This window comes from Sparus aurata, chromosome 1 (genome assembly GCF_900880675.1).
Source record: "Sparus aurata chromosome 1, fSpaAur1.1, whole genome shotgun sequence".
NCBI lineage: Eukaryota > Metazoa > Chordata > Actinopteri > Spariformes > Sparidae > Sparus > Sparus aurata.
In genome coordinates this window covers 39,046,351-39,060,212 of record NC_044187.1, presented here as the reverse complement: position 1 = coordinate 39,060,212, position 13,862 = coordinate 39,046,351, and the positions used below count along the sequence as shown (strand labels likewise).

Below are 13,862 nucleotides of genomic sequence, written 5' to 3'. Positions count from 1 at the left end.
AAATCTTGTGTAAATATATGCAATAATTATGGTTTACTATGTGCGATGATATGAATATTGATAAATGTATAATTAAACTTGTTACAATGTACATTTTGGTGTAATTTCATTTTTTTTTATATATCATGACACAATGAATGATACATTCACTTTGTTAGCGGTTAAATACCCAATTGAGTCAATCAATTGGGTATATAACCACTAACAAAGTTAGAGACAAGAGACAATGAAAGCAACAAACCGCGCGAAATGATGTGCGGTCAATATGACCACGTATGGCCGAAATAGGTGAAACATCATAAAACATTAAACATCATCATATCCATGTCTTGCATCAAAATATTCTTTAATAGCAGCATGTAAGTCATCACTGGCAGCACTCTTATTTTGAAAACATGTAAACCGTGGCCTTCCGGTTCAAAGGACAGACCAGTCCAATCAGCGACGATTCCTGTCGCCCGAGGGTACCTTCCTCTTCTGGTTTGGTTAACGTCGTTGTGTTTTCTGGATTTGTGTTTGTGTTTTCTGATTTGCGTTTGTGTTTTCTGATTTGCTGTTATCCATTATTATCTGTGTATATGCCCATTTTGTCTTATTATCAGTCTGTTGCCTTTTGAGGTACGATGTTGTATTACAAAGACTGGATTGGCTTGCACTACCTGGTTAGCTCGCCAACTTCAAGAAACAAGCCTATCCAATCCTTGTAATACAACATTGTACCTCAAGAGGCAACAGACTTATAAGGGCCAATAAAGGTCAGTTAAGCAATAATAATTTAAGTTAAAAACTGTTAAAATTGAATTTCATTTTAATTTATGCAAGGCTTAGAGTATGTCAGTGTAAAATGCATAATTATTAATGTGTAATGTTGCTATGGCGCCGTACAAGGTGGCAGCCTGTAACAGCAGCTCCCGTGGGTTTTCAAGTTTTTTCAAGTTTTTTCGTAGTTTTTGTGGTATCTCTGTTCTGATTCTCGCTTAATTTTGGCGGCTCTTCTCCGGAGACTGAGAGAGGACGAACACCTTTTTTTTTCTTCTTTTTTGGACTTTTGTGGCACTTTTTTGTGATGTTTTTGCTAGCCCTAGCAACAGAGGGTCAGGAGCGCATCATTGAGCGCATTGTTTACACACGCGACCAGCTGATTGCACTGTGTGAACCTGCACTGCTACCCGAAGCCAGACCTGAGGTCCTGAAGGAGCTGCGGAGGAGACGCCGTGGCTGCAGAGCCGGAGTGAAACGGAGGGTGAAGAAGAGGAGACACAGACCGGCTGTACCGGCGATCGTCATGGCGAACGTGAGGTCTCTGGGGAACAAGACGGACGAGCTCGCCGCGCTGATAAAGGCTCAGAGGGAATATCGTGAGTGCAGTGTGTTGTGTTTCACGGAGACATGGCTTCACTCAAACATCCTGGACCACAGCGTGGCGATTCCCGGCTTCAGCACTGTTCGGGCGGACAGGGACGTGATAAGCAGCGGAAAGAAGAAAGGAGGAGGGATTGCACTGTACGTGAGTGAGAGGTGGAGTAATCCCGGACATGTTCATGTGAAGAAACGTCTCTGTACCCCGGACATTGAACTGTTGACTGTGGGGATGAGGCCTTATTATTTGCCCCGGGAGTTCACGTCCGCCGTCATTATCGGTGTGTACGTTCCTCCTTCAGCTGATGCAGCGCTGGCCTGTGACGTCATCCACTCCGCTGTTGCCCAGATACAGACGCAGCATCCTAATGCATTTATTGTCATCACTGGGGAATTTTAATCATGTCTCACTGGACAAAACCCTTCCAACATTTCACCAGTATGTTGACTGCCCCACCAGAGACTGTAACACACTGGATCTGTTGTATTCAAATGCTAAGGATGCATACAGTCCCACAGCCCTCCCCCCTCTTGGAAGATCTGACCACAACCTGGTTCTGCTGACCCCTAAGTATATCCCCCTTGTTCAGCGGCAGCCTGTCCACACTAGGAGCGTGAGGAGGTGGACTCAGGAGGCTGGTGACGCACTACAGGACTGCTTTGAGTCGACAGACTGGGATGCACTTGTTGAGCCACATGGAGAGGATCTCGACAGCATGACCGACTGCATCACAGAATACATCAGGTTCTGTGAACACACCACCATGCCAACCCGGACTGTACGCTGCTTCCCTTATAATAAGCCGTGGATCACCAATGACCTGAAAGCCCTTCTTAACAAGAAGAAGAGGGCGTTCAGGTCTTGAGACAGGGAAGAACTGAGGAGAGTGCAGCATGAACTCAGGGATATGCTGAGGGCCTGTAAAGACGCCTACAGGAGGAAACTGGAGGCCAAACTCCAGCAGAACAATGTGAGGGATGTGTGGACTGGTATGAAGCAGATCACTGGGTGTAAGGTGAGCGGCAGACAGTCATCTGGCAGCCTGGAGAGGGCAAACGAGCTGAACAGATTCTTCAATAGGTTCAGCTCACAGCCTTCTGTCGTCTCCCTGACACCTCCAGACCCCCACACACCCTCACTGCCCCAAATGCTTCCTCCCCTCCCCCCTCACTCCCCTGCTGTGAGCTCTCCTGTGCAGCACCTCTCCTCCTCCTCCACCTCTTCTTCCTCCACCTCCTCCTCCTCTACCTCCTCCTCCTCCTCCTCCACCTCTTCCTCCTCCACCTTCACCTCCTCCTCCACCTCCTCGTCCTCCACTGAAGACACCGGCTGCCTCCCCCGCATGACTGTGACTGCAGGCCAGGTTAGGAGACAGCTGGAGAGACTCCACCAGCAGAAGGCTGCAGGCCCTTGACGGTATCAGCCCCAGGATCCTGAAGACATGTGCCAGCCAGCTGTCTCCTGTCCTACAACACCTCTACAACCTGAGCCTGGGTCAGGAGAGAATACCGGTGCTTTGGAAGACTTCCTGCCTGGTTCCTGTTCCAAAGAAGTCGACACCATCAGACCTCAATGACTATCGACCAGTGGCCCTCACATCTTACGTCATGAAGGTGCTGGAGAGACTGGTTTTGGCCAACCTGAGGCCGCAGGTGAGAGCCCTGCTAGACCCTCTGCAATTTGCCTACCAGCCCCACTTGGGAGTTGATGATGCTGTCATCTACCTGCTGCAACGAGCCCATTCGCACCTGGATGGTGGAGGAGGCACTGTGAGAATCACATTCTTTGATTTCTCTAGTGCTTTTAACACCATTCAGCCACTGCTACTGGGGGAGAAGCTGCGGGTGATGGGTGTAGACGACACAATGATCTCCTGGATTACTGACTACCTGACAGGCAGGCCACAGTTTGTCCGTATGGGCAGTGTTCTGTCTGATGCGGTGGTTAGTGATACAGGAGCTCCACTCTGACGCACAGTCTTTTGACTGTGCGTCAGACCTTGTAATTTGCTTTGTTGCCTTTTCTTATAAACATTTGAAAAGAGAAAGGAAGTTGTCATGTCTCGTCGCTCGCGTGGAAAAACAGTGTTTTTTCGACTGACTCTAGAAGTGGTGCAGCAAAGATAGAAGAGCTAACAGAGTGCCACTACATTAGTCAAAAGACTAGCTTAACGAGCGGAGCTGCAGCAGCTCCGTGTGTGCGTGTGTGAGCTGGACCTGCTGCATGGAAGGAAAGAAGGAAAGAGCTCACCCAATGATGCTGATGCAGAAACGAACTATTGTTTGAAATATTTCCCAGGACAAGGTACTGTCAGATCCTCATAATATCCAAGTGCATTAAGACGAGTAAACGTGAAGTGGATAATTACGGAGCTCGAGCAGAAATTAAAGGACGATTGCAAAGAGAAAATGCAAGTTGTGGATTTCTCCGTGTGAACTGTTTTGCAAGCCTCGAGTCAAACAACGTGGAGTTCGGCATCATTATGAAAAGTTGTATTGCACTTGTTTTTATGAAGAAAAGTGACTTTGAAACAAGGTACTTTTAAACTTTTGCATACCACTTGAGCCTTTACTCTGCAATATAAGATGGCTAATGAACAGGAGCCAAGATGTCTCGAGGATACAGTGGAACAGGGAAGGTCACGCAAGTTGACAGAGAAAGCACTACAGGAGAAATTACAAAGACACATAGCACTGAGGAAACTCTGACAAGTAAAATAAGGGATGTGGAGACATTGAAGAGTGATGCTCAAAATTTAAAAAGAGTGAAAGAAGTGATGGGAAATGATTTTGCACTTAATCTACAGAAGTCTAAACGCCTCAACAGTGAAGTTGCAAATCTTTTGGCTGAAGATGAAGAAATATATGATCAGGAAAAGTGGTTTGAACCCAAAATGGCATCCATCACAAACTTTATGAAAGAAACTAAAAAATGGATTGCAGTTGTACAATCTGTACTGCAAAGGGAGTAGGATGAAGACGTTGACCCCCAAGATACTGTTAAACCAAGTGACAGTGTTTCTCAGGTTGATGTCAATGATGCTGGGAACGCCCACCCATGTGGATCTCAAGTTAGTTGCATGTCATCCACAACACGAGTCTCATCAACACGTGTTAAACAAGAAGCTGAACATGCAGCCCTGCTTGAACGTGCGGCCGCACATAAGAAAAGGCAGCAGCTTGAGCTTGAAATGACCAGACTTAAAGTTGCAAGGGAAGAACTTGAGCTGGAAACTGCATTAGCTGAAAGTAGCGCAAAAATAAAGGTGCTCAAAGAATATGAGAACTCTGAAGATGGTTCGAGTAGCCACAGGCGAGCACAAAAGCTACGAGGTGGGATTGTGAAGCAGGAAAGAATCAGCTTGCCTCTTCAACCAGGCAGCGTGAACTTTAACGCACTACCACAAACGCTGCACAATGTGGCTCCACAAGATTCAAACTACAATGTACCAACCAACAGAGGTGAGGACATAATAAAGGTCATGCAAAATCAGAATGTAATTACTGAACTGCTAGTTAACCAACAGACGCAATCTCAGCTACCAGTGAAGGATATTCCTGTCTTCAGAGGCAATGCACTGCAATACAAATCGTTCAATAGAGCATTTGAGCATTCAATAGAACAAAGGACAGACAATGATCAAGACAGATTGTATTTTTTTGAACAGTTTACAGCAGATGAACCCCAAGAGTTAGTCCGCAGCTGTGCTCACATGCCACCCAGCAAAGGTTACTACGAAGCGAAGCGTCTGCTTCATAAACACTATGGGGATGAACTACAGATTGCCAGTGCATACATTGATAAGGCATTAAAATGGCCGCAGATCAAGTCAGATGACGGAAAGGCATTGAGTGCTTATGCAATGTTTGGAGGACATAGACTTCTTAGACGAGATGGACAATCCTACCAACCTACGAACAGTGGTGTCCTACCTTATAAAATGAAAGAACGCTGGCGTGCTGAAGCTTTCGATATAAAAGAACGAAGAGGCAGAAGAGCAAGGTTTGCTGATCTAGTGAGCTAAATAGACCGCCAAGCTAAAATAATGCTCGATCCCCTCTTTGGTAATATACCAGTCACAACTGGAAAAACTGAACACAAAGAAACATACAACAGACTTCCTGTAAAGAGAGAGATCCGTGGAAGCAGTTTTGCCACAAACATCTCAGATAACAGCCAAAGGCCTCCAGGATCATATGTGAAACTAGCAAACTCAAGCAAAATAAGTATTGCCTTTGAGAAGCCATGTTTGTACTGCAAGCAATCTCACACCCTAGCTACATGTAGCCAAATCAAAATGCATTTACAGAAAGATCGATCGAGTTCTTGAAGTTAAAGGGCCTGTGTTTTGGATGCTTAATCCCTGGCCATCTCAGCAAATTCTGCAAAAGAAGAATTGAGTGTAAAGAATGTGCATTAAGACACCCAGACATTCTACACACAGCAAAGGGGAAGTTTCTGTCTCACCTAACAAGAGTGATGGTGGCCACGGAAATAAAGAAAGTTCTGTTTCATCTGAGAAGGACTATGGTGCTCACAAAGAAGAAGTATCATTTGCTCAAGTTTCTATCACTCAAGAATCCTGCAGCTTCACAGGGGCCAGAGAGCCTGAACGCGTGCTGGCAATAGTACCAGTGAAGATAAAGTCAAAAAGGAGTGACAAGTATGAGGAAACGTTTGCTTTCATGGATCCAGGAAGTACAGCAACGTTCTGCACTAGGGACCTGCAAAAGAGGCTGAACGTTAAAGGGAAACCAACACAAATACTTCTCAGCACCATGGGTCAAAACAAACCTGGAGAACAGAAGCTCATGAACAGTTATGTGATATCGGACCTAGAAGTGTGCGGACTGGAAGACAACAAGTACACTACTCACAATAAGTTAGGGATATTGTAAGAGACTCAGTGGATTTCATACATATGGTGTTTGTTTCACTTCAGAGAGCTTTGGGATAGGGAGGCAATTGTATTGGGGTGATAGACACACCTCATTTTGTGTTTTCCACATAATGGTCTCACTGTGTACAGTGTGCCTTACATATTGGGGCCAATACCAAAAAACTAAAAGACAACCCTTTTCAATGTGGCATCAATTTCAACATTCTGTGGGTATAAAAAGCTAGTATTGTCAGTAAGTCATTCCAAGTTCATCATTCAAACAGCCATGAACACACGACGTCACTTAACGGACGAGCAGCACCACCGGGCCATAGTGCGCCTTCGGGTCAGTGGCAGGTCGGTGGCCTCCTCCACCAAAGGGAACCCTGGGGACCATGTTGACCTCGGCGTATCGCTCACCTCGCCTTCTCCAAGCATCATCAGCAGACTTGCATCAAGACACAGAACTACTGGCAGAGTTCGTGACAGACTCAGGAGTGGAGCCCCACGAGTGACAGACCGCAACGATGACCAGTACCTAAGGACCTATGCACTCAGACATCGTTATGCAACTGCCACACAGCTGCAGGCCCAGTTACGAGATGTGAGGGGTACTAGGGTTTCCAGACAAACCATTCGAAACCGACTCCAACGCTTTGGCTTGAATGCCAGACGACCGTTGCAGGTGACTCCACTGACACCAAGACACCGCCGTGAATGTTTGCAGTGGGCACAAGACCATGTGACCTGGACAATGCAGCAGTGGTCTACCGTCCTGTTCACTGATGAGTGTCGGGTCACCTTGCACAGAAATGATGGTCGTCAGCGTTACTGGAGAAGGCGAGGTGAGCGATACGCCGAGGTCAACATGGTCCCCAGGGTTCCCTTTGGTGGAGGAGGTGCAACAGTCTGGGCAGGCATCACCAGTCAGCGCAAAACAGATTTGGTTATTGTAGATGGCTCAGTCACTGCACGTTCTTACCTCAGAGACATCATAGAACCCATCATCATCCCCCAATTCCGCCAGCACACCCCCATCTTTCTGTTCATGGATGATAATGCTCCACCACATCGTGCCAGAATTGTCACAGCTCGACTTCAGGAAGTCGGAGTGCCTCATATGGTATGGCCAGCAATGTCCCCTGACCTGAACCCCATAGAGCACGTCTGGGACCAGCTGAAGCAGAGACTGCATGATCGTACCCCACCCCCACGTGACCTGGCAGAACTGCATGTAGCACTTGTGGAGGAGTGGAATGCATTGCCTCAGAACAACATCATGAGGCTAGTGAGGAGCATGAGACGTCGCTGTCAAGCTGTCATTGCGGCAAATGGTGGAAACACCCGCTACTGACATTGTCAATTTTTGTTATTTGGGGCTGTCCTTGTTATTGTCTAAATTTTTGGGGTAATAATTATTAAACTAATGAAAATGGTGTTTCTTCTCATTCATTATTAATAATATCAAAGTGAACTTTTAATTATTTCATTAAAATTCAGACCAAATAGGAAAAGCACTCATGTAAATAACAATATCCCTAACTTAATGTGAGTAGTGTATATTCAGTTACCCAAGGTGTACACTCACAGCAACATACCTGTTCACACTGACAACATACCAAAACAATCAGATGTAGAGAAGTGGCCTTACCTCAAAGAAGTACGCTTGCCAGAAATAGAAGCGGATGTAGGCTTACTCATTGGAGCAAACTGTCCACAGGCAATGGAGCCATGGCGCAATATCAACACTAGAGATGGAGGACCTTATGCGGTGAAGACTGCTGTTGGCTGGGTCGTGAATGGGCCCATGAGAAAAGAACTGGATGACACAGAGAATAAACTGCCTCAATGTTTAGTGAACAGGATCCCTGTGATGGAAATTGAGAAGTTGCTGGTCCAACAGTACAACGCTGACTTCACAGAGCGTAACTATGACGACAAAGAAGAGTTGTCACAAGAAGACAGACAATTCATGCAGTCTGTGCAGGAAACAGCAACTTTAGAGAATGGACATTACAGCATTGGATTGCCACTCAGGCAATCCAATGCTTCAAATGCCTAACAATCGTTGTGTGGCAGAACAGCGCATAGCCACTTTGCTCAGAAAGTTTAAGAAGAATCCTGGGTTCTTTGAAGATTACAAAACCTTCATGGGCACGGGAGACGCACGTGACCTGCAGACGGGATGGCTGCGTAGCGCGGTTGCTCTTGCCTTTTCCCCCAACTTTTACACATTATCCATCCACCTCGCACTGTTTAACTTGACGGCCCTTTGCACTGAGTCTCAGTATATCTCGTGTATACCATGGCTGAGGGTTTGAGAAGTAAAACCGGGTCTGACCCTCTGAAAGACGACGACCCTCTGAAAGACGACGGAAAACTTGAGTCATTTAAGCTAGTTGTATCGTCCATGCTAGCTACCGCGATGAAAGAGCAGCAAACCTTCATTGAGGAACAGTTTGCTAAGTTTGACGAACGGCTGGACAATATTAAAGCAGAGGTAACCAAGAACTCAGTTGAAATTAAGAAGCTAAAAACCAATCATAAGGGGCTCTCCACTCAGCTGACTAAATCCGCGCAGGCTCTCCAAACGACATGCTGTAAACTCGAAGCAAACATCGCGGAGCGAGAGGACAGATCTCGCAGGGATAATGTTCGCATTATCAACCTGCCGGAAAAAGTTGAAAACGGCAACGCAGCGGACTTTGTTTCATCCTCACTCACTAAGTGGTTTCCCACTCTTGCCGGTGGAAAGATGGAGGTGATGCGGGCGCACTGTATAGGACCAGAGCGTAACACCGGATCCCGCACCCTGATCTGCAAGATGCTTCGTTACACAGACCGGGACCGAATCTTGAGGGCAGCCAGAGGCTCTCAGATTGAGGTCAATGGCAGAGAGGTCCGCTTCGCCGCAGACTACAGCAACTACACCATTAAACGGCGCCGCTCATTCTCCCAGGTGATGGAGACAGCGAGGAAACTCGGTTTCACTCCATTCCTGATTTACTAAACTAAAGATGTCCCGCGGGTCAGAAGTGCACCTTTTCGAGACCCAGGAAGAGGCTGAGGACTTTCTTGGTGCTCAGACCTGGCCAGCGGACTAACGTAGGACTCTGATGTCTGGTGTACTGATCCACTAACACGGGATTAACACGGGAAGTAATGTATTATCTCATTCAGCCATAACATACCTCAGGGTAACGTTATACCTAAAGTATCTATAACTATATGTTACCTGCCAAGTGAGGGATGCTGTTTTTGTTTGTTCATTATAATATTTGCTTTATATGAGTATAATCTCAAGAGGCTCTGATATAGATAAGCAACTATAGTTATGTAGTAGTGTTTCATATATTTTGCTTGGTAAACGATCTCAGAACTATATCTTTGATGGATAATTTTCATTTGGCATTGAGGACTTTTCTTTTTTTTTATATGACATTTGACTGTCCATTCGGAATATTGTACGGGGGGGTGGGCTTTTGTGATGGTGTGATAGCCAGCTCTCTCAGCTCAAGTGCCCAAATAGTGGGTGTTGTGTGTGTGGCCACTGCCACCTTGTTTTACATTATTATGTTAGTTGCGAGTAGTTTTTTCCCTCTATTTTTCCCCCTTTTTTCTCTGGCGTCATGGGGTTGTATACTTGGATCTCCACATTTCGGACTAATATGTATGCAGGAACTCAAAGTTTGCCCAGTCCCCTTTGAAATAATGACTATGCTACACATAGCTAGCTGGAATATTAATTGTCTTAATGCCCCCATCAAACGCTCAATGTGTCTTGATTGGCTGAGGAGACACAAGATAGACGTGGCTTTCATTCAAGAGTCACATTTTAAACAATCTGATAAACAACGCTTGTCAAACCGTTATTACTATACTTCAGCTGCAGCTACTTTTAGCTCTAAAAGCCGCGGGGCTCTGGTGGTGTTGAGACGCAGCCTATCCTTAACAATAATCGGAAGCTATGGAAGTGAAGATGGTCGTATTGCTTACATTAAAACAAATATATATGGACAGAAAGTTGCATTTCTATGTATATATGCCACTAATCACTTTAGCCCAGAGTTCTTTGGCACAATTAACAAAACTTTGTGACCTGCAGGACTTTTCAGTTATTATTGGCGCTGAGATAAACACTGTCCTTGATCCCTTACTCGATAGATCTAGTACACCGTCTCAACATACTCCTCCTTCTACAGCTGGTTTCAAAGGTCTAGTTGACGATTTCAGTCGGACAGACCTATTTAGAGCTGTAAACCCTACTTTAAGACAATATAGTTTTTATTCGTACAGACACAAAACCTATTCAAGGATAGATAATTTGTTGGCTTCTGCAATTTTATACTCTGAAATTCATTCAGCTGTGATTTATCCTAACTCTCTATCTGACCATTGTGTTATTGCATCACAGCTCACACTTGCCAAGACTCCAACTAAGGCCACAAGATGGCGCTTTAACACCACATTACTGAAAAACAATGACTATTGTGACCATTTCAGAAATACTTTTAAAACATTTATTTCAGAGAATGCTAACTCAGTAGAGGACCCTCGAGTCTTATGGGCCGCAATTAAAGGCTTTGTGAGAAATACAACCATTTTGTTCGCTTCCTACCTTAATCGAACAAAGCTAGGCAAAATTAACTAACTGGAAAATGAATTACGAAGGCTCGAACAAACTCAACAGGGGAATGGCGCCACAGAGGACAGCAAAAAGAAAATCGATGCAGTCAGAATGAAGTTGAACAACATTTTGAGATTAAGAGCTGAATTTCAAATCCATAGAACCAGAAGGAATTATTATTTCAATGGCCCAAGGCCAAGTCACCTGCTCTCTCTTAGTCTGCAAAAATGTGAAAAATACCCCAACATTGCAGTTATCAGCTCAAACCAAAAAGTGCTGACTGCTCCCAAAGACATTAATACTGCTTTCAAAAATTTTTATGCAGAGCTATACAAATCTGAAATATTATTAGATAAAAACAAATGTGCAACCTATTTGCAAGATTTAGAGCTTCCTACGCTTACGCAAGAAGATGCAGAACGCCTTGGGGAACCAATAACGCTGACCGAGTTGAGGGGTGCTATAGCTGGAATGAAAACGGGCAAGTCTCCGGGATGGGATGGGATTCCCCCAGAGTTTTATCTCACCTTTTGGGAGGAGTTGGGACGGTACTTCTTAGCCATGGTTCATAAAGCTGTTGAAGTTGGTGCCTTTTTTCAATTATATGAACGCCGCCTTGATAGCTGTATTGCCCAAACCCAATAAGGACGCCTCCAAATGCGGGAATCATAGACCATTGTCTATCCTCAATGCAGAAATAAAGATTTTTGCCCGCATACTGGCCTTCCGACTAGAACCCCATATAACTATGCTAATTAAGAATGATCAGACGGGTTTTGTGAAGTCACGACTTGCTTCTGACAACGTACGGCGTCTGCTTCATGTAATTTATGCTGCCAAAGATATTCCCTCTCCATGTACAGTATTGAGTCTTGACGCAGAAAAAGCCTATGATAGGTTAGAATGGGAATATCTGTGGATGGTTCTACAGCGCTCTAATTTGGGTCCAACTTTTATCAATCTAATTAAACTGCTATACAATAACTCATCGGCAATGATAAACACGAATGGTGTCATATCAGATAAGTTTAATCTATCACGCTCATGCCGACAGGGTTGCCCGTTAAGCCCTTTTCTTTTTATTTTGTCAATAGAGCCCCTCGCACAGAAAATTTGCCAACACCCAATTATTTCGCCCATCACTTTTAATAACACCACACACTCCATATCGCTGTATGCTGATGACATATTATTATACTGTGATAGAGCAGCCATATCACTGCCGCATATTTTGGATACCTTTGACGAATTTAGCTCTCTATCTGGATATAAAATAAATTGGACAAAATCTGCGCTTCTCCCCTTAAACTCTCAACTGAACTTGAGCTCACTACCTCAGCACATCCCAGTGGTCAAACATTTTAGATACTTGGGGGTGGACATTTTTCCTTCATGGTCTATCACTGCCAATAAGAATTTTCAGAGCATATATAATAATATTGAGGCAGATCTTAATAGATGGTCTCACTTGCCAAAATCATTACAAGCTCGTGTGTCAATTGTAAAAAATGGATATTCGTCCACGCATAAATTTCTTTTCTTCAATGTTGCCTTTAGCACCTCCATCTGATTACTGGAAAAAAGTCCATTCTTTGGTCTCTAAATTCATATGGGGAGGGAAACGGCCGCACATGAAGCTAACTACACTTCAACGACATAAAACACAGGGCGGTCTTTCCGTACCTAATTTTAAATACTATTTTGGGTCATTTGTATTGAGACCACTTACAGATTGGCTTAACCCCAATTCTGATCCCTGTTGGAAACCTATGGAAAAGAACCTAGCATTCCCACACGGATTGGAGGATCTGATTTACTCCGCTGTCCCTTTGAAACGAGCTAAGCTACGGCTTGGTCCCATAATGAGTTTCCTCTTATCAACGTGGGTTATTGCTGAGAAGGAATCTAAAAGTACATGTAAATGGCACCTGTATAGTCCACTCTTTAACAACTACTCCCTACTCACTGGGGGGGTCCCATTCTCATCCCCGGACTGGAGTTCTAGAGGCATCCATGTCTTAGCTGATGTATGCAACGAAAATGGGCTTCGTGACTTTAATGATTTGAGACTGTCTTATCAATTGCCTGGAACATCCTTATTTCTGTACTTTCAACTACGATCATCCATGAAAGCATATGGAGTGCCATGCACTCCATTCTGTACAATAGAGAACAAAAAAGAGGTTTGGTCTCTCGAGTATATTCACTTATCCGGGATGCCTCCTATAAGACCCTTCCTCTTTTGCATGTATGGTCTAACGAACTGAAGCACTACATCGGAGGTGACTCACTGGACTGGGAAAAGATTTGGTCCTCAATTGTTTTTGCTTCTAAAAACCCAGATCATCAACAGATCCATTTCAACTATATCCACAGAACTTACCTCACTCCAAGAAGAAATTTTCTCATGAAACGTTTAACATCTCCAATCTGCACCCTGTGCTCAGATGGACTTACAGGCTCAAATAAGTATATGTACTGGGAGTGCAAAGACGTGAGGCTTTTTTGGGGTGAGATCTGTACTACTCTATCGAATGTACTGGAAGTCATTATACCTTGTTCTCCCACTGTGCTACTCTTGAATGATACCACCTCACTAAAGCTAACTTGTTGGAAAACACATGTCCTTCTAACGGGCATCACTGCTGCCAAAAAAATGTTTGCTTTACGCTGGAAACCTCCGCATGTAGTTTCTAAGCCCCAATGGATAAATACATTTATTAACATAATAAATATGGAGTTGTCAGTGGCAAGAATGCACAGTGCTGGAGCTGATACTATCCTAGCATGGCAAACAATGGCAGAAAAGATCAAGGAATTGCTGTAATCACCATTTTTATTAACTTATTTTGTTGTTAAATTGCGATATTTTATTTTTTTTATGACCTTCGCACATTGTGTGCCAGTGGAGGCTTCACTCTAACAAAATGGAGGAGCCATAGCAGAAAGGTGTTAATGTCCATCCCAGAAGCACACCGAGCCAGTGAGGTAAACTC

General features: G+C 44.5%; 1 protein-coding gene across 3 annotated transcripts in view; it reads right to left on the bottom strand.

The window, feature by feature from the left end:
- Positions 1-13,862, bottom strand: part of LOC115588334 (polycystic kidney disease protein 1-like 3) — a 112,000-nt gene that overhangs the window by 75,939 nt on the left and 22,199 nt on the right. For 2 of the 3 annotated variants that reach the window (XM_030430617.1, XM_030431346.1), the window contains exon 2: positions 7,891-8,058. The exons of the other annotated variant lie outside the window; for it this stretch is intronic. The gene's annotated coding sequence lies outside the window, so the exon portion shown is untranslated. The remainder of the gene's footprint in view (positions 1-7,890; positions 8,059-13,862) is intronic. 3 annotated transcript variants of the gene reach the window in all.